Source organism: Polistes dominula, unplaced genomic scaffold (genome assembly GCF_049000335.1).
Source record: "Polistes dominula isolate Pdom_NZ unplaced genomic scaffold, Pdom_raw_medaka contig_21, whole genome shotgun sequence".
NCBI lineage: Eukaryota > Metazoa > Arthropoda > Insecta > Hymenoptera > Vespidae > Polistes > Polistes dominula.
The window spans coordinates 1,755,869-1,778,906 of record NW_028301061.1 but is presented as its reverse complement, the minus strand read 5'-3'; the positions used below and the strand labels follow the sequence as shown (position 1 = coordinate 1,778,906).

The following is a 23,038-nucleotide window of genomic DNA, read 5'->3' as shown; positions in this document are numbered from 1 at the left end:
TATCGACGGAATTTCAAAGTAAGAACTTACTCTCTTTCCTTTTCTCTCTCTTTCTCTCTCAAAGGGTCTCTCTCAAGTCCTCTCTCTCTCTCACACACACACACTTTCTTTCTCATAACGTCCACCTCTTTACACTGTAGCCCTTTTCTTTCTCACACTTATCACCCCCTGTACTCAAACCTCTTCCTATTCCTCTTCCTCCTCACCCCTTGCCCTTTCCCTTTCCTTTTTCCTTTTCTTTCTTACACCCTTGTTCTTTTTTATTTTCCTTATTCTTATCCTTTTTACTTTTTCACTTGCCATCTTTGTTCGTTTCTTGGTTTTCTTTTTCTATTCTCGTCTTCGTTTCTCTCTTCTTCACCATCACCACCCACAACCCCAACCTCAACTACCACCATCAAACTCTCTCTCTCTCTCTCTTTCTCTTTCTCTTTTTCTCTTTCTTCCTTTTGCGTTACTTAAAGGCCTGGATAAAGTGCAAAGGATCCGTTTTATCCGCGACATCCTCACTTTTGCCCACCACCTTTCGATCGATCCATGAGTACACCGGTCACGACCATTTCTACCATAAGTGGTTAACCCTTCAACACTTATCCGTTCTTCTTCTTCTTCTTCTTCTTCTTCTTACTAAACTTCTTACCAAAACAATTATTATATTTTATTATTAAAATTATTTATAATTAATTTAGAATATACAATTTGTTTCTTAAACGTTCATTGGATTAAACCCTTGACTTATTACCACGAGTCAAACTTGTGATAAAAAATTTGTGCCATAAGCTAACACAACGAGTCTGACTCGTGGTAAAGAATTTGTGCCATAAACGAATACCACGAGTCTGACTCGTGTTAAAGAATATGTGTTTTAAACGAGCAGGTATGCTCAGCGGAACAATTGAATAGCACAACATGATTGCTGAAGTCAGATATCGCGTAGGTCAAGGGGTTAATAAATCCACATTTTAATATTTAATAAATTCAATTTAACATTTTATCACATCATTAAAGATTCCAAGCCCAAAATTTATTAACAATTGTCAATAATGTATACATATACATATAAATATATCGTAAATTATGAAAGAGTAGGTACATATAGAAAAGAAAAAAGAAGTCAAGTTAACGAATCGAGTAGAATTTTAGGGAACAGGGCTATGTTTAAGGACAGTTTTATAGTGTCCGGCGCAAAGGTCAACTTGGACTCGGATACATCACTTTGGATCCCTTACGTCTTCTTGATGGATCGAGGTTCCCTTCGGTACTTGCCGTCGCGTAAGGCATTCGAGTTCGATTTCTCATCCCGAGCGACGGATTATGCGGCCGCATCCATATCCGTCATATTTTACCTTAGGAATAAAGGTATATACTATATATATGTATACATATATGTACTCAAGATTCAATATTACGTTTTACCTTCAAATACACATACACATCGATAAAGGAAATATCTAACACTAATAAAACCAATTATTATCAATGTTTCACATACTTTGAATATTAGGAAGATAATTAAACAATTTATTTTAATATTATAATTATTTTATCAAATATATAATATACAGCATGACATATAAGATGAAGGTATCAATGGTTGACCTCTTAAAAGAAATGTTTACCTTCAATAATGCTAACTTCTTGAATTTTTATTGAATAGTAGGTCCCAATGCTTGAAGATATTCTTTGAACTTCGGACGTCAATCACTGCATCAGTAGTTGACCATTTGTGAAACTGCAGAGTACCAGTAATTGACAATTTTTTTCGTTAATAGTTGACCACTTATACTACAGCCCAAAATCAATAAAAGTAATTATTTTAATATCGTTTATTTACATCAATTAGAAGAAATAACAACTAAATGGTCAAATACAAATGAATAGAAGTTCAATTCTGAAAGTTAATGAAAAATAAAGTTGACTATTATTCCATATCGAATCTAATTCAGGTATAGAGTAAATATTTTGTGTTTTGTTCGTTTTGATAGGCTCATTAATATGAAAAAAAGTATATTTTCCCATTTGTAATGTAATACGTCAGGAGTTTCTGGTCATTTCCACAATCGCCCATTGCTTTTGCATAGAAGATATACTCCCTTTAGAAAGTATTTTTTCCAGGAAAATATTGACCTTCATATGAAAATATTACATGTTCATTAACATCTTTTTTTAACGCTAAGCCATTTATTCTTGTCCAATATTTGTCTTCTTCCCAATGTGTGTCAACTTCTAGAAAAACATCAGAATAATACGATTCGATAGTTGACCACTCGGTTAATGAAGTTTTTGATATTGCAATGCGAAAAACAATGTGTTTAATGAATAAGAAATTGAATGGCAATTGAAATAGTGAAAATTTCAGGCATACAGTCAAAAGCTAAGAAATGACTTATCGTCAACTACTTAAGTCTTCTTAACGAAAGTGTTAAGAAAGTTACAGTGTGAAGGAATACAACTGTCGTTAATGATATTAATCGTTCGTAGATTGTTCGGAAATAATCGTATCCAATGAAACGTATAATAGTAAATGAAGTAAGCATTTACCAATACTTAAAGAAAGCTAGTGAAAAATGGTCAATTTCTGGTGACTGACTAATGTCTTCACCGTATATATACATCATTTTAATAGCAAATGGAAGAATTATTGAAAGATGAGTCTAAAGAATCTAAAGAAGATATGAAGAATGAATGAAAAAAAAAAAAATCTATGTAAGTATTATAATAAAACCAGTAAAGAATAAGAATAAGTAGAAGTAGAAGAAGAAGAAGAAGTATTACTATGTTGGAAAGTTATATAAAAGAGATACGCACGTACGAGCACCCACGTAATGTATATATCAGATGGCATTTCGTTGTATGCATGTCTTCGAGGTTTTTCAATTTGAAAAACGCCCTCATAGAAAAATGTCATGCGAACGACGGAAATTAGAAAGCTTATTCATATTTTTCTCGATAGAAGAAGAAAAAAAAAGGAATAGGTGGGGGTTGTGGGGTGGTGTATGGGTTGGAAAAAGGGATTCAGAAGTAGGGGAAAAGGGTGATAGCATGCGGAACCACGGTTCGGGTACTTTCATTTCGCATACCTAATACGAAAAACGTGAGAAAGAGATAGAAAAATTGAGAGACGAGATGAAAAAAATTTAACAAAAAAAAAAAGAGAAAAAAAAAGAATAGAAAAAGAAAGAATATAGGAAGATAGTGGGGGAGAGGGTTGAGGGAATTGGGGGTGTACAAAATGACGAACGGCAAGTTAATATTCGTACGCATGTTTCATTTATGTTGAAAAAGCAACACAAGGTTTTTTTTCTTTTTTCTTTTTTCTTTTTTTTTTTGGTCTTCTTTTCGTTCTCTCATGTGCATAGAAATGTTCTGCGTAAAATTATCGATGAATTTTTTCATAAATTCAAATATTTTTGTTCTTCTTCTTCTTCTTTCTGTAATATTTTTTGATTATTTTATATACAATTTTGTTATTTAAATATATATTTGATATGTATTTATATAGGTGCATACGTGAAATTGTGTATAAATAATTTGTACGAAAATTAATTGGTTTTATATTTTTTTCATAAGAAAATAAAAATGTATTTGTATGTATTTGTTAGTCGAGGTTATCATCGTTGCTTGCAATGATAATATCGATTGGAAATATTGATATCATCAGATAATAATACTCTCGAAAAATATTTCATATTTATGAGATAAAAGATTGTTTTACAAGATTTCTGATATTTATTATTATATTTCGTTCGTGTTATTGAATTGAATAATTTTCATGAACGGAATGTACGATTTTATTTTTATTTAGCAAATAACATTCCTCTTTTTATTATTAAACCTTTAAATTGAAGTATATATGTATATGTGACATACATAAATGAAATTAATATAAATAAAATAAATCAATCAATAAATAAGCACAATTTTTTAAATGCACATATAATATTTTTAATTACCATACTACACTATATCATTTGTTGTTGTTGTTTTTTTAATTATAAATAACAATTGTTGCTTAAAGTTCAATTAACTCGTATAAATTATTATACTATACTACTTGTATAATTGCAACTAAACTTTCGCAAAAATTGACGCTTTAGTAAAAAGAGAAATACCAAAAAAAAAAAAAGAACAAACAAAAGATAGAAAAACAAATAAAGATATAACCAACCAAAAATATAAAAATGTATCAATAAAAAAATTTAACCACCACGAAGGACACGATAAAAGATTAGAGAGGAATACAATCGAGATTAAAAATCAGCGCACATTTGCCGAGTTTCTGATAAACATCCCCCACTCTTACTCCACCATTCTCCCACTCCTCCGCCACTATTCCCCCACTCCACTACAGCCGTTCCCCCACCATTCTCTTACTCGATAACACAAATTCGCGTTAGCCTATCGAAAGTTGAACCGAGGGAAAATATACCGAAAAATGAACGAGATAAATACAGATAGATAGATAGATAGATAGATAGATAGATAGATAGATACATAGATAAATAGATACAGAGACGGATAGAAAAAAAAAAGAGAGAACTTCGTAGTATGAAATGCGTTAAAAGAGGAGTATGAGGAGGAGGAGGAGGGGGAGGAGGAGGGAGGGGGAGGAAGGGGGAGACCGGATCATACACGTATACATACACTCTACTACGTACGTTGGAAATTAGACACACATTTCATTTCCTGAAGTGACTGCGATTTCCGTCGCGGCTTCAAATATTGGAAATATCTCTCTGCGAACGGTTCAATTTACCGTACACTACGATCCGATCAGGATTTTATAAGACTGGAAAAAGCGGCTGCGCGAGTACATAGAATGAATGAGTGTGAGTGTGTGTGTGTGTATGTGTGTATGAGTGAGAGAAAGAGGCACACGCTGTCAACCATGGCAGAAACGAGCAGCAGCCCGCAAAATCGAACGCTTATCTCGAAAATCTTTCACTCCTCACACTCTGATTCCCTCAGCCACCGCCACCACCACCGCCACCACCCCCTTCAACCCCCTCAATACATTTCTTTCTGTCTTTCTCTATTTATCTATTTATCTATCTATCCATCCATCTCTATTTCTCTCGCACGTAAACTGATATCAACCATCCAACCTTCACTCATCTAACCCCATTCCGCTTCCCCCCCCTCTCTGGACAGGAGCCCTTTGCCACAATCTCACCACCATATCCCTCTCACTCTCCCATCCCCATTTTTGACGTTGATGCGCGAATGCAGAAAATTTCTCTATCCACCATGAGTCTCATGCCAAATTATTACGGGGATTCATTTTAACTGTTACCAACCTCATACAATCAGTTGCATCCTATATGCTTCACTTTACTCACTCGATTGTTTTCTAGTCACGTTTTTTTAGGGTAGTAAATGTTAAACCTAAACATGATGTGTGTGTGTGTGTGTGTGAAAAGAAATACACACATCAAAAAAAGAGTTTGGCATCACTTCGATTAATATTGGGTATTAGAGGTACTGGTGGCAATCTGGACCACAATTTTTGAAAGTCTACCTGTATGATGGTACAACATACAATGTGTGGTTTTTATGAGCAGGTTTCATGACCATGCATCCCCTTTGCAGCAATAAAAAGAGCTGAAATGTTGTTCGTGTTGATCTCTATGCAATTTGTATTGAAAGATTCCGAAACACTTAAAACCCAGGTAATGCAAAACTTTTTTTGATGAGTGTATAAAACAATAGAAAATTATTATTAATAAAAAAAGAAACATTAAAATTATAAAAGAGAAATGGTGATAAAGGGGTGGGTGGGGTGGTAGTGGGGAGTATGGGGAAGTTTAATCGTTCGAATTTCACCCTCTTCTTTCATCGAGTGATCGAAAGTGATCTTTCGATCAAATCGATCGACCTGTTCTGACCGAAAAAAGGAATAGAAAGGAAGGAAGGAAGGAAGGAAGGAAAAAAAAAAAGAAGAGAATAAAAAAAGAGGGTGCATCGTTTTTACGCCTTAGAAGCACTAAGGGTAAGCGCACTCAAGGCGCTAGGGAGCAATTCCCTTAAATGCCCTGTCGCCTGCAAAAAGCCACTCCGTCTAAAAAACACCCTGCCACGTACGAGGACATACGTGAAGTTCCTTCCTACGAGTGATAGTCTCTATATATGTCTGTGTATGTGTGTATGGTGTATGTGTGTGTGAGTATATATACGGGTATGTGTTTATTTGTTTGTTTGTGTGTATTTGTGTATGTGCAAAGAGTGAGAGTGAGTGAGAAAGACCACTCAGAGTCTATTGCCTTTTCTATGTATTTTCTTTCTCTTTCTATCTCTCTTTGTTCAAATCTATTTATTTACTCTCTCTCTCTCTCTCTCTTTCTCTCTAGAACTTTTTCTTATAGTTTTTCCTATTTTTTTTTCTTTTTTATTTTTTTTTTATTTTTTTTCATCTATTGTATTATATTAGTCTTTATAGCCATGATAAAATGCACCCAATTTTCACCATCACCACTACCAACAACACTATTCTCACCCCTTACACGATTTCATCCTATTTACTAACTCTGACGAACAATCCCTTGTTTTTTCTCTTTTATTTAATGAAAATCATAAAGAGAAAGAATGAACAAATAAGAGAGAGAAATTATTAATATATAAATTATGTAAATTGTATAATATATACATGAGTGTGTGTGTGTGTATTAATATATACTTTGTGTAATACAAAATGTGCCTAATATTGGAACTTTGGTTTGTTCGAGATCAAATTTTGGAAAGGGTTCAACAATACAAATTATTAAACATTTAGTATAGAAATATAAAATATTATAATAAAATTAATATAATATTATTGTAATAAAAAAAATTAAAATTTAATATTATAAATGTTTTTTTTTTTTTTACTAATTTTATTACTTTACTAATTAATAATTTATACTAACTTTATTTATTATAATAAAGTATTATTATTTTATAATAAATTATAATAATATTAATATAATAAAAATATTATAAAAATTACACTAAAAATATATTTCGAATGTTAATTTAATGGTCAGCTGTATAATTTATTTTTATGATCGCAATATGTAACAACGAGATAGTTCGATTGTATTTCAACCGAAAAGATAAAAGTAAGTTTCGTATTTGATAGTCTCACCCCCTCTCACTACCCACCCTCCTTAAAATGTCGTATTGAAACTTAGAGGAAGTAAAGGAAAAAGACCAAAAAAAAAAAAAGAGGATAGAAAATTTACTATATATACCATCATTCGTTTCTTTATGTATGAACTTGCCACCCAGGGTGGGCACTTGGCTTGCTAGCCCAATGGTAGATGTGTTGTTGCCACTTCTTGGGTAGACTCTCGGAAGATCGTCTACGTCGTCTTCGTGATTGTCGTCACCACTTCGGACAAAGTGAATCTCGTGTGCTTCTTCTTCTTCTTCTTCTTCTTCTTCTCTTTTACATCCATATGAGAAAGAGAAGAGAATTCTCTTCTCTTCAGTAACTTTCTTCCTTTCTTCCGGTGACAACATCTTTCCTTACTTCCTATCTTACATTGTCTATTCACAGATATACCTTTAACAGTGAAGAAGACAACAGCAAGTGGCCAATGGGAATACAGTCTTTCGAGAAAGTCGACCTTTTTTTCTGTCAAATGAAAATTATTTTTTTGGTATATTTTTTGTTTTGTTTTTTTAAATTTTTCAATTTTAATTTAACCCTATCAATATTAACAAATACCAAATTAATTGATAACACCTATTAATTAAAAAAACAATACTCAAAAATAAACCTAAATTCTTATAAATACACCATCATCCAACAAACCACACTTACCTACCCTCACAAAGAAAAAGAAAAACCATAAAGAAATATTCTTCGACTAATCCCATAAACATCCCGTTAACGTTAACGATCTCTTTCACGAGAATATACAAAAAGAAGAAGCAAAAAAAGAAAAAAGGAAAAAGAACAGATACCAAGTGAGATAAAACGATTTGTGTGACTTTACTTAAAGTCAATATAAAGATATAACTTCTGCACCGTTTGACACGGATCACGTCCTCAGAGAAATCCTTCCTTCCTTCCTTCCTTCCTTCCATCCATCCATCCTTCCATCCTTACAACACCATACTTCCAACCACCAAGGAAGGATTCCCTTCCAAGGAATTCCCGAACGTCTGGCCCGCTTTAAAACGCGTTACTTTGATTGTTATGGCGTTATCCTGTCTCAATGCTATCGCACGACCCCGTTCTCCCTATTTTTCCTTCGCCACCCTTACATTTTCATCCCTTCCATTTTTCCCCCCATCTAACCAACGCAAAACCCCCTCCTCCACCTCCCAGTTCTTTCTATCTCATTCTAAATCTCTCTCTATCATTCTCTATCTCACCCAATCTTTCACGTCCCTTCCAGAACCCACCCACAGCCACCCCCTCACACCCTTTCTACTACCTCTTGCATTCTCATTCATTTTCTCTTTCTATAATATATCTTTCATTCTCTCTCTCTCTCTCTCTCTCTTTCTTTCTAAATCCTTTTACGTTATCCTTTTCTATCTTTCTTTAACACTATATTCATATCCCACTATTTCTATCTCACTTTGTTCTTTAACATTATCCATCTTTCTCTTTCTCATTCTATCTTCATATTCAACTATTTCTATCTCTCTCTCCACTTACTTACTTGCTTACTTACTTACTTACTTACTTACTTTCTATCTTTCTCTTTCTAAGTAACTCCCCTCATTCCATCTCGCTCATTCTCTTTCTGATTTTATTTCTATCTTTATCTATCTTACGTATAACTCTTTTTGTATCTCTTTCTATATTTTGTGCGAATGTCTTACAGCACTTTCCTTTCTCTTTTTAGTATCCCTGTCTCTTCCACTTTGCAGGGAAGCTTCCTCTCATTCTGTAGGTTCACCCTTCGCGTCTGCACTCTTCTTCCCTTTTTCCTCTTTATACGTGTCTACTACTACTCTCTACTACTTCTCTTTCTTTCCATCCTATTCCTCATCCTCATCCTACTTCTCATCCTCGTCCCTTTTCTTTCTTTCTTTTTGTCTGTCTCTTTCTGTTTCTCTCTCTCTGTCTCTTAGTCTTTCACTTCTACAAAAGCAACGACATTCTCGGCGCGCGGTGTGTTGTCGAAGACAGAAACGAGCCCTTATCGCAAATGACCGTTTCCACCAGTGAGTACAAAGCCATTTAGGAACTCTAACGGCGTTACGCTTTACATCGGTACATTGTGATACAAGAGTGTAACCCAGACGGTGATAATCCAAGGACGATGCTACTACCATCTTTTCCCTAAAAACTCCAGATGTGATATATATATATATACTAGGATGTTATAGCCATGGGTTGCTTAGGTTTTGTTATAAAATGTTGATTTAATATTATTCTAAACTATTTAGTAAATTAGTAGTCACTTGTGACATGAATAAAACTGAAATAATTGAATTGTAATACAACGCCATCTATCGAACGTTTATTTAATATAATTCTAAACTATTTAGTAAATTAGTAGTCACTTGTGACATGAATAAAATTGAAATAATTGAATTGTAATACAATGCCATCTATTGAACATTGATTTAATATAATTTTAAACTAATTAGCAAATTAATAATCACGTGTGAAGTGAATAAAATAATGAAAATAATTGAAACATTGAAAACATTTGAATAATGAGAAATAGAAATAAAAAAGAAAAGGAATAAAATGAATCGTGTATTAGATGTATGAAAAATTATATAAGATTAGTTAAGTTAGGGTACATTTATTGAATGATACAGCCCTGTCCACCAATTAGTCCTGGCAGAAGCACAGAGCTCACCAAGTGGATCATCTCCGACAGAGAGTTTCGTGTAGTTCAGGCGACAGTCCCACGCTCTGTGATTTATGTTTGCCATACATTACCCGACCGAATAATCCCACCCTGTGCCACGTAGGAGGGGTGTGTTCTACACCCTACTACCCTCTTCCTATTCCTATTCCTCTTCCTCTTCTACCCGTTCAACGGCCTACAAACAACCCCTACATTTCGACCTCAATACTCTCGCGTCCTCTTTCCTTCACACCCCACCCACCCACCCTCGCAAAGGGACGGTTAGGTGGAACGGGTTTGTGGTTTGGGGTTTGAGGGGGTGGGAATCGCAAGTGCTCGCTGATCACTCTATTTGTTTCAATTAAAAACCCTCTCTCATCCAAGAAGAATAAGATCACTTGACCACTTGTTTTACATTTATTCTCGAACATTATTATTATTATTATATATATATTATTATTATTATTATTATTATTATTATACTGGCCCGGTAATGGGCCAGTAATAAATGCCGGTAATGGGCCAGTAATAAATGCCGGTAATGGGCCAGTAATAAATGCCGGTAATGGGCCAGTAATAAATGCCGGTAATGGGCCGATAATAAATGCCGGTAATGGGCCAGTAATAAATGCCGGTAATGGGCCGATAATAAATGCCGGTAATGGGCCGATAATAAATGCCGGTAATGGGCCAGTAATAAATGCCGGTAATGGGCCGATAATAAATGCCGGTAATGGGCCAGTAATAAATGCCGGTAATGGGCCGATAATAAATGCCGGTAATGGGCCGATAATAAATGCCGGTAATGGGCCGATAATAAATGCCGGTAATGGGCCGATAATAAATGCCGGTAATGGGCCGATAATAACTGCCGGTAATGGGCCGATAATAAATGCCGGTAATGGGCCAGTAATAAATGCCGGTAATGGGCCAGTAATAAATGCCGGTAATGGGCCGATAATAAATGCCGGTAATGGGCCGATAATAAATGCCGGTAATGGGCCGATAATAAATGCCGGTAATGGGCCAGTAATAAATGCCGGTAATGGGCCGATAATAAATGCCGGTAATGGGCCAGTAATAAATGCCGGTAATGGGCCGATAATAAATGCCGGTAATGGGCCAGTAATAAATGCCGGTAATGGGCCGATAATAACTGCCGGTAATGGGCCGATAATAACTGCCGGTAATGGGCCGATAATAAATGCCGGTAATGGGCCAGTAATAAATGCCGGTAATGGGCCGATAATAACTGCCGGTAATGGGCCGATAATAACTGCCGGTAATGGGCCGATAATAAATGCCGGTAATGGGCCGATAATAAATGCCGGTAATGGGCCAGTAATAAATGCCGGTAATGGGCCGATAATAAATGCCGGTAATGGGCCAGTAATAAATGCCGGTAATATCTTTTATAGTTTTCTTGGAAAAAATTCGCGAAAATAGCCTTTTTTTTAGGTGCTCAGAGTAGAAGGTCCCCTTAAATTGCAAAACATTTCAATCTTTCATCAAAATCGGCACGAATTTTCCAAACAACCCAATATTTTATTAACTCGTTACTTGTGCCATTTCTTCTTTTTTTTTTTAATTTATCAAATACAAAATTTTAAGCATCGAAAATTTATCATTGCGAATATTTTAAATAATATTATTCATTAAAAATGATAATTTACAATTTAACTTATTTTTAATGCAATCAAATTTGGATAATATTCAAAATTGTACTAATCAAATTCAAATATTACAGTTTATTAATAAAATATATATAATAATAATAATAATAAAATAAATCTCACTAGATCACCTTGTCGCAATACCATTAAAAAAAAAAAAAAAAGAAAATACATCAATTAACGATCGTTTTAATTAATAACACTACAACACACACCACCATATTATTCTAATTATATCGTAATCGACACATCAAGAAAAATCTATAAAAAATAATGATGATGATGATGATGATGATTATTATTATTATTATTATTATTATTATAGATCAAAGTCTAAATCAAATGTAGTATATCCAGTGAAATCTAAAAATGACATGGAAAATGATTTATGATATTACACCATTGCCTAACGGTAGAAAAGCGTAATTCTAATTATGCGAATAGAGTATCCCATTGCAGATTTATGAGGTCGTACGTACAAGTGTACGATGTCTCTCTCGTGGCCCCTTTTACCCCATACCTTACCCCCTTCCCTTCTCTTTTCCTCCTTCTGCTCCACCTCCTCCTCCTCCTCCTCCACCCTTTGGTGTTACGAACCATTCCTCGATTTACATATGAATTAAACTATTACGTCGTTGCATCTTCAATCCTTATTTGTCTCTCTCTCTCTCTCTCTTTCCCCTTCTTCCTTCACAAATCAAAATGAGCACACAAGGTATATAAACTATAATAATTTATACGAATATGTAAGTTACTTCTATGTGTGTAAGATGTATATTTGTGTAACGAGATTGTTAAAAATAAAAATAATATCTGTGTGTATGGGATAATTTAATATTAAATTAAACTAGTTATTAGTATAATACTAGTATAGTATTAGTATAACTATTAATTAAATAATATTATTATAACTAATATTATATGATAATAATAATATTATTTAAATATATATAAATAAATAATCATTATTAATATTAGCATAACTATTAATTAAATTAGTTACTAGTATAATATAAATATTTTGGTCGGTAACTGAGTTATTGATGATCTTAAAAACAAATTATTATTATTATTATTAAATATAATTAATATATTTAATAGAATAAATTTTATTAAAATAAATAATAATTATTAAAATATATATATATTTTATACAATTTGCAAACTGGTATTAAATATATTGAAATAATATATTAAATAAGTTCTTTTTAGAAACAGATGTTCATACCATATTTTATGTCACTAATTTTACATTTATTATATTAAATATGATATAATGATAAAATATCAAAATAATATAACGTTCAACATAAATATACTTTGAAATGTGATTTCAATAATAATAATAATAATAATAAAAAAATATATTTATTTATATAAAAATAATTTTGTGAACCAAAGGAGAAAATATTTGTTACACGATATAGGAAATGCATATTGAATAATCTTCTAGGATATGATCTACTAGTGTTACAAATAACGTTTGCTGTTACACAATGCAATAGGAATGTTCCAACGTTTGTTTCGTCGAATCGTTAGTATACCACAGGATAATATAATAGTATCGATGATAGGCAACGAGGTGTAATGAGTTTGATATAAACTCGAAGCATATCGAGAGATAAACAGAAAGAGAAAGAGATTCATTGAGTGAGTGAGATACTAAGTATGAATATGTATGAGTGTATAGTTGTATTAAAGTGAGAGAGAGAGAGAGAGAGAGAGTTTCGGATAGCTGGGATATTGTACGACACAGAGAGAGGAGAACCCAACGTTGACAAGAGTATCGATGAATCCCGTAGTCTTCGGTGAGCCTCGGTGTCACAGGAATCGCTTGTTTCGACATTATCGGGAACACCTGAAACCGGAAGTTACGGATATCAAGTCGCACTCCGAAGGGAGAAGAGATCCGGTGTATTACGTGTTACTCTATCTCTCTTACTCTCTCTCTCTCTCTCTGTATGTGTGAGTGTGTTTCTATTTCTATCTCTATCACTTTCAATGTTTCTCTGTCTCTATCTGTCGTTAGATACATATTGTAGAGTTTAATGTAACGAGTAGACAGTTATGGCTGTTTGAGACACTTTAGTAACTTGTTACATGTGCCGGGGTTTGATTGTAAGCCGTGTAATTGATAGGGTTGTATTAGACGTTGACGAATAGGACAACGAAGAATAGGCTGCTTTGGGCCCAGAGAAAATTTATATTCGATAAATTATTAATTTTATCTTCGTTTCTTTTTTTTTTTTTTTTTTTTTTGAAGTGAAAACTTCTTTAGAATGGGAGTGATCTGAAAAGTAAATAAACGGAAACCGGAGCTATGTAACGAAGCTATGAAACGGCTGCCATATTAAATAATGAGAGAAAAGAGAGAAAAGTTGATAGAACAAAAAGAGAAAAAGAAAAAAAATTATACCAAATGAAACAGAGTTATTTAATATCCCTTGTATTCGTCACGACTTTCTAAAATACCCCTTTGACTTCATCCCCCGATAAGTACAAATCTCCGTGCTCTAATGGAAAGTTCTTCAATATTTTAAGAGACGACTCTATTCGTACATATATACAAGGGTATCCGAATACATACATACATACATACATACATATATATATATATATATAAGGACTCATAAGAGGACAATCATAAGACATTCAATAAATTATCAACACACATCATCAGCTTAAAAAACAACGTACTACATTTTGTTAATCAAATTCATGTTAAAAAATTGTAGAAGAAATTTTATGTACGAGATTGAAATTATTAAAATATATTTATGTTAAATCAAATTATTTCTAGCATATACAAATAATTTCTACATCAAAAATCCTAATATGTGAACAGAAACAAAAATTACACAATCGTACAAAGTTATATTATTTTGTTACAACTCTTTTCGTATAAATATGTATTTATAAATAAAAAAATACTGGTAAGTATAATAGCTCGGTGGATAGGGGAGTTGACTTAAGAATCTTAGATCGTTGGATCGAATCCCACCAGTCATCAAAAAAAAAAAAAATAAAAATTAAATTGCATTTAAATTTATTTTACCGCAGAATGACGTCTGATGCCTAATTTAAGGGGGAAGGGTTTTTAAGAGCTGTGAGTATGAGGTGGGTAGTCACCTCCCCTTATAACAAAAATATACCATGAAAATATAAAAATCACTATAATTTGTTTCCGAACTGTGTTAACCCCAGCATAAAAATGTATCACGATGGATAGAAAAATGTGTGTGAGTATAAAAAATTTAATAAAAACAAATATAAATTTGTAGAATAACTATTTATAATAATAAAATATATTAACGAAAAAGTATAACTAAAAATATAGGAAAAATTTAAAACAATCATCCTCATGGCTTTGGTACAAACGCGATATGGTGGTTGGGCTTTGTCTGTCCTCGTAGCTAGACCGTAATCAATAACCAAGATGGCCGTGGTCGAGAGAGAAAGAGAGAGTAAGGAGAGTGAACTCGGTGTAAAACACTCACGGGGTATTTAATATTGCAAGAGACACGAAGTATAACGCGCGCCCTTTTCCTCAATTCCTCTTCGAACGAGAAACAACCAGCAACAAGCCTGTAGTGTGTCAAACTCTTGGGGTTTTTTCTCGAATAACAACAAATAAATATTTATATATAATCTAGTCTATTTAACTCAAATCCTTATAAAAATCATTTGTCCCAAAAATTATTAATAATAAAATAATAATAATAAGCCGAAATCTAATCAAATTTACTTAAAAAAAAAAAAACCCCAAATCATTTGTAAATCATTTTATAATGTTCCAAAAATAAAATAATAATCGATTAACAAATATAAATAAAAATATTAGAACGACTACAGAAATATGCACACATATGTATATAAATATATACAGGGTGATTCATTAACTCTTGCCACCTTAAATATCTCCAAAAGTATGATAGTAGCAAAAAAGTTTAGTTAAAAAAAGGTTGCATGTGAAAAATTCAAGACTACAATATGACTTTAGTTGTTTCTTACTAGATTCAGTGTCTTCATATATCAATACAAAAAAAGTAAAGATACAAAAGTCGTGGTATTATTTCAGAATCGGCTGATCAAAATGCCAACTATAATAGGGCACACCACATCAGTATAACATTGAGGATACAAGAGAGAAGTATGAGAGGAGTATGATGAGGGGTTAGGAGGGTTGGGTGAGGAGAGAGGTGGTGGAAGGACCCTTCGTAAGCACTCCATGCAGTGTCGTACTAATTGCGGCGCGGATGGTGGTTACTGCTACTGCTGTTGCTCTCCTCGGGGTTCATCCCCAATGGCGTAGAAACGAAACTCGTTGGGGGTAGGAGGTCCAACTCCTCTCCCACCCCATCCCGCTTATGTTACGTGGGGGTTTGTTACTATACTACTACTACTACTAACTCTAACGAGCAGACAGAGACATTCTTGACTACTACTGGCATCGTCGTTAAAGGGTCATGCTCGTCGTAGTCGTTCGAGTGAAACACGCGTTCGTCGGACAAACATTAGCCCCGTTACAAGATGCTCAGCAATTACCCTTGATTAATGTTAGGCGATTAAAGAAACCTGGTGAAAAAAAAAATGGTTTATTTTTCTCTTGAATCTTCTTTTCTTGGTTTCTTCATTTTTACTTTCATCTTTCCCCCCTCCCCGCCCACCCTTTTTCTTTTCCATAATTCATTCTCTTTTTAATTTTTAATTTTCTTTTTCCCATGAATAAATTTATTAACATTTTGTATTTTTTATTTCATTTCATTTTCATTTCATTTAATTCAAAGCAGCAACGAGAAATTGTTCATCCATTTCCATCCTTTTCGAGAAACAAAAATATGAGCATGGAACATAATAAAATGAGAGAGAGGAAATGAGAGATATGAGATTTTCTATTATTTTTTTATTCTTTTAAACCCCATAACCAATGTACCTATTTCCAAGTCATCTATACGAATTTAAAGTACAATACTTTTTGAAAGAGTACTATTGTTATCTCTTTTCAGCCCCCTTTTTATCCTATAACTTCAAATCTAAACCCGTTGAGGGTTCAATGATTTATATCTTAACCCCAAAGTAGGAAGAAATAGGAAGGAAGTTAGTCAAAAAAAAAAAAGGATAAAAGAACGAGAAATAGAGAAAGAGAGAGAGAGAGAGAGAGAGAAAACCTCCACCCCAAATTCGCGTGTCCGCATATCGTTTATCCCGTATTTATTTCCCAAAATTTGAAAATTATACCACATTTAAAGGGGAAAACTTTGAGATATACAGGAGGACTCGTTTGAAAGCTGTTTGTGGTCTATCGATCATGTGATGCCCCATTAATATCATTACAAACGTATCCTTGAATTATTTCTATTTTATTTTCTTTTACGATTATAAATATTTAAATTAATAATATTAATTGCAAAGAAAAATATTATTTCATATATATATTGAATATAATTGATATTAATTTAATTAATTTAGTATACAGTTCGTGTTTTTATTTTTATGATAGAAATTTGTATTTGAAAATGGTTTCAGTTTTTTGTAAATAAAATTAAGAAAAATAATATTTAATTAAATACTAGAAATATTTATTGAAAAATTAATTCTATTTTCTTTTTTTACGATTATAAATATTTAAATTATTAATAGTAATTGCTAAAACTATAGTTGAATTAATGAAATTCATTTAATTGATTTAGTATACAATTCGTATTTTTATTTTTATAATAAAAATTTGTATTTTATTAAGATTTGTTTGTTTTTTTTTTTTTTTATAAATAAAATAAAGAAAAATAATATTTTAATTAAATGAAAGAATTAGATTTTTTTTTGTTAAAAGTAAAACATTCCAAATTTTGTATCGAATAAAGTATGAATAAACAATTTGCAATAAAAATCTACAATAAAATCATTGAATAAACCCGTTTCTCTTTTAAAGTGGGACAAATGATATAAAAAAAAAAAAAAAAAAAGCAAAAGAAAAACAAATTGTCATTGAATTCGGAATGTTTTGAAAAAAAAAAAAATAGAAAAAACAGAGAAAAAAAATATTAAAAAAAAAATTTGTTACAAACGTTACAACAACATTCCTTCTCTTTCTTTACCTTTAGGTGTTTAACCTTTAAGGTTAAACGTATATTAATAAACAACTTACGACAAAGATCAATTTTTCTTAGAATTGTGTCTCTACACCTTAAGAAACGCACACACACACACACACACACATACACACATACCTTGTAATAAGAATCCAATGTAAGAAATATTAACTTAACATAAAAACATGGATTGTATAAATAGATTATTACTGTGACCTTTTTTTTCTTTTTTCTTTTCTTTTTTGTTTTTTTTTTCAACATTCCCAATCGTTGCATAAAAATCGAAATCAAATATCTAAAGAGAATCGATCAATCGAAAAGATAACACTTCCGACGACAGGTAATTAATAAACACTGACCTTTTTTTTTTTCTTTGCTATTCATACTTCTACAAAATAATTATCTATTCCTAGACGAGAATACTCGTACGGTATAACCATACTCGCTTTTTTTTTCTTTTTTTATTTGTTTTTTTATTCTGTTTTTTTTTTTATTTTTAATATTGCGTTAGAAACCATTATGCGATTTAAATGGGATAGTTTAATTAGGATACCTGTGGACTTGAGATTTATTTGCTACGCTTACCACGTTTAGTTTGCTTTTTTGTTCTATTTTTTTATCTATTTATCTACGACAAGTTGTTTTTTACGAGATAAGGAAATAATTTAAAAAAAAAAAAAAAAGAAAAATTAGAAAAAAAAATTGTTTTTCTTCTCTTATAATTTTTATTATTATCTTTATTATTATATTATTATTATTATTTTTATTATTATATTAATATTTTTGTTATTATTATATTATTATTATTATTTTTATTATTATATTATTTTTTTTTATTATTATATTATTGTTATTATTTATTATTTAATTAATTATTATTATATTAATATTATTTAATTATTTAATTGTTTAATTAATAATTATTATATTATTATTATTTAATTAATTATTATTATTGTTATTATTTATTATTTAATTATTATTATTTATTATTTGACTGGATAGCAACTTATAACAGGAGCTGGTATATGAAGTATGGTAAATCGTCCTTTTCCCTGTTGTCCACCCGCGTTGGGGGTGGAGGAGGTTCGGGAGGGTTTGGCTTTTAGATGCAATCTTCTCGGCCCTCGCTCGATGACCGCTTAAATAATAGATTTTACGACGTCGTGACCAAAGTAGCCGCATAATGTAACTCCCTATGGGATTACTGCAAAACGTATGCAAATACGTATTATTAAAATTATCATTTTTTTTCACAACCTACTTGCATACCACACCATGAATTATATACATATATATATATATATATATATATATATATATATATATATATTATATTATATTTTAAAATAATCTTTCATCAAAAAATAAATGATTACAATCAATTAGTTATTATCAATATCAATCTATAACAATATTTTATTACACATACAAATTATATAAATACAAATTGTGTAATATAATGTAATGAATCTAACAAAATGAAATATAAATAAAAGAAATAAAATATTAATATAAATTATAAATTAAATTATAAATTATATAATAATTAGAAATAATAAAATTACAAATTGTAATATAATATAAATAATTTAACAAAATTAAATAAAATAAAATAAAAAAAATATTAATTGCATAATATAGCTATATATAAAAATTATAATTACAAATCACATAATTAATAATATAATCAACAAATAATAATAATAATAATAATAACTTAAGAATAAAAGAGCAATAACATAGACTTATTAATTTTTCGAGATGAGAATAAGAAAAAACAGAAGAGTAATAGTGGTGGGTACTCTTTGAAAGGTTTAGGTAGTAGGATCGTATCCCTTTGGAAGCAAACCTACTACTTCAGAGATAGAAGAAGTAACGTCGGCCCTTGGCAGATGGTACCCGAGGGGATATCCTCTTGTCCCGGATATCAAGGGTTACCCTACGCCATGGTACAGGGACACCAAACGCGCCCAAGTAAAGGATAACTGATTCTAATCACACGCCCTCGAACGGTGTAACCTAGCGCGGTTATATGATGAATGAGCCAAGTGCGCCGTGACTACTGAATACATGAACCACAATTCTATCTTCATGATGATTACTATTTTACAATGATCTATATTCAACAACTATTCAATTAGATTTTCTCTAACTATATTGCAAATTAGTTTACATTACGATTGATTCATGATTCATCTTTTAAGATTGTAATCGATCACAATTCTATGATTGATTAGTATTCATTTCTGATTACTATTGTATATTCTAATGATAAATGTGATTAATACAAATCTAAGTATTATTTATAGTATCCTTGGAAAAATTATATTAATCAAATTGTGTAACTTAAACATAGTTGTTTGACGAGTTAACCTAAGAGAGTGCATCGTTACTATTTAAAACATAACCTAATTCTCTTCATGATGATTATTATTTTACAATAATCTATATAAACCAACTATTCAATAGGATGAATCATTATATCATTGACAATATAATGATTCATCCTATAAAATAGTAATCGATTAAAATTCTATAATTAATTATTATTTACTTTTTTTTATAAATCTTTTTTTATATATCTCACAGTTGTCATGAACCTAAACTAACCTAACTTTGTATCTTTGGTTTATTCATATGACAAAAAAAAAAAAAAAAAAAAAAAAACAAGAAGAACTTATCTATCTTTATTTTTCTTTTTCTATTATACTTTGTTTCATGTTTTTTTTTCTTCTACAATACAGGGTGTACGTTATCAATTCGTAGATCATTATATCGAGAGAAGCTTTTCTGGGATTTTCATTGAAAGCAGTTTAAAAAACCGAACGAGTATGGTACACTTCGTGAATCGTGTTTATAAAAGCCCCGACATATCAACACACATTCATACACACACATACACATTATCTCTCTCTCTCTCTCTCTCTCTCTCGCTCTCTCTCTCTGTTACTCTCACTCTCATTCTTGCACAACCAATTCAATTTAGATCGCAATCTCGATTCGCGCACGCCAATAAAAATATACAGTTACAATAAGAGAGAGTGAGAGAGTGTGAGAGAGAGAGAGATATGAATTACGAGTTGGACGTATTAAAACGGCGTGTGCAATTTTCTATCTGATTTTCGGGTAGTATACAAAACTGCATTTTAGAGAATAATACTTCTCTACACTCTCGTTTTTCAACTCTAATATATATAATCAATTTTTCCGTTAACAATCGTATCCCAACCCCCACAACCCCTCACTTTTTAAGGTTATACAAACACACGAAAATACAATATCACAGGTTTTTGATCAAAAATTATTATCCCTATTTCCCTCGCTAAAATTCAAACTCGCTAAAAATTAATTCTATCGAATTCTATCACCTGAATTGGTATAAAAGTTGACCCACGTAATATAACATTTTTTACATATACATATATATATATATATCATTTTATTTTAATAAATACAAAAAAGAAACCATTTGTTTTCACCTAAATCAAACAAACATTCACAACGTGTGACGATATCGCAAAAGTAGGAATGAGAAGAGGATGAAAAGGGGCTGAGAGTAGAGAACGGAGAGGGGGTTGGGTCTGAGGTTAGGTTAGCCACCAAGTGACTCCTTTTTTCAACGCCGGAGACATCTTTGACCTAGATAAGATCAACTGTATTTCTCCACCATCCCACCCCCTCGGATTCCTCCTCCTCCCTTTTACCTACTATCGAGAGGGTTTCAAATCGTGGTAGGGGAGATGATTCAGAGATATCTCTCGACATAAAACCCTTAAGGTTCAAATTTGCATGTTACAACCTGTACCCTTCTTCATCTTCCCGTTCCTTCTACTCCCCCTCCCCCTAGCCCTTTTCGAACGTCGACTTTTCGGCCGCTCGTATGTCCTTGCTCTCTCCTAGTGCTGGTGTTCTCATGCCAAACCCCCCAAAAGCTCAGCTTTATCCCTTGGTATTTTGAATCTTAGATTCTCCCACCCCTCCTTCCCCCGTCTTCCCACCCATCTTCAATTCCTACAGTTCTCTCACTACTACTACTGTTATTCTCATTCTCTCATTCTCTTTCTCTTTATCTACTTTCTCCCTTCTTTTGCAAAGTAGTCAGGGCCCTTTCGGTCATTTCGAGGATTTCACATTTAAGCCATCTTGTTTATAGGTAGGATTTTCTCACCGTTTATATCGAGAGAAAAAACTCACCCCCCCCCTCTACCTAACCCCCTTCCTTATTCTCTTCTTCTTCTTCTTCTTCTTCTTCTTCTTCCTATTCACACACCCCACATTTCTTTGAAAGATCTTTATTTAAAATTGATCCGTACTTGAGAGAATAAATTATATATCTGTCAATGAAAAAATATAAAAAGTAAGGTTAGTTTGGGTACTATAAATTTTCAATAGATGACGCTGTATTACAATTCAATTCTGTCAACATATTCACATTATACATTTACATATGACCTATAATTAGATAACCTTTAACTAATAAATCTTTAAATTAGCAATAAAAAATACAAAATAATCGCCATAAAAACTATCCTATATTCTAAGTTGAAGAAAACACGCACAAAAGAAACAAAAATTTCATTAAGTTCGGTTAACTAATTTCGGAGTTATTAGTGGACAAACATTATGAAACTAAATGTTTATATATAAAGAAAAATATATGTATGCTTACATATAAAAAAGAGATGATTAGAAGAGAAGGGGAGGGAAAAGGGGTGAGAAAGGATGGCATTGCTCGATCATCGCGTTAAGTGAGTACCGTACTAATTGAGATCTTTCTCTCTCTCTCTCTCTCTCTCTCTCTCTCTCTCTCTCTTTCTCTGCGTCGTGTCAGTACAGTTAGATACCCAACGTGCCAAACAATAACTATTTACTTAAGGCCACCCCTTCTGTTTGCGCAGGCTGCGCGAAAGCACGAATTGGTCGGAGAAACGAAACCACCACCACCACGTTTTCGGGGAAAACTCCACTGCTACCACTGCTGTTGCTGTTTCTGATACTGATACTGATACTGATACTGATACTGATACTGATGCTGATGCTACTGTTGCTGCTACTGCTGCTGTAGCTTTTAATTTCTACTGTTGTGTATGATACAAAATAAAGTACAACTACTATTGTTGATTCCTGTTTTGTTGTTGTTAAGTTGTTGATGGTTTTGTTGGGTTCCTAGTATTACTATTATACCATTCCTAACTACTCTATGGGCTAACGTTACTTACAACAACCCACATCTTGGCTTTTGAGTTTCACTATCCCTTTCCACCTTTCCTATTAAGAAGAACCTCCAAAGTCTGTGTTCCTGTTCAACATAGGAACGTTTCAACATTCGAAGGAGAGGACTTTAAATTAAAGGACGTCGCGTCGTTGGTTCTACTCAAACAAACTCCAGAGATACCTTGTTTACTTATACTTCGACAAATTGAACCCCCACAACTGGTACATCATCATCCTACCACTACTACTACTACTACTACTA

At 32.3% G+C, this 23,038-nt stretch overlaps 2 long non-coding RNA genes across 2 annotated transcripts in view; one reads left to right on the top strand and one right to left on the bottom strand.

Annotated features, from left to right (window-relative positions):
- Window positions 1-1,214: 1,214 nt before the first annotated feature.
- The window catches only part of LOC149031392 (uncharacterized), a 32,599-nt gene continuing 10,775 nt past the window's right edge, over window positions 1,215-23,038 (bottom strand). The window contains exons 2-3 of the long non-coding RNA XR_016177802.1: window positions 1,620-2,226; window positions 1,215-1,346 (exon numbers count right to left, since the gene is read on the bottom strand). This is a non-coding gene — a long non-coding RNA (uncharacterized LOC149031392). The remainder of the gene's footprint in view (window positions 1,347-1,619; window positions 2,227-23,038) is intronic.
- LOC149031393 (uncharacterized) lies at window positions 1,242-5,915 on the top strand. The gene is made up of 2 exons (XR_016177801.1): window positions 1,242-1,359; window positions 1,661-5,915. It is a non-coding gene; the product is annotated as an uncharacterized LOC149031393 (long non-coding RNA).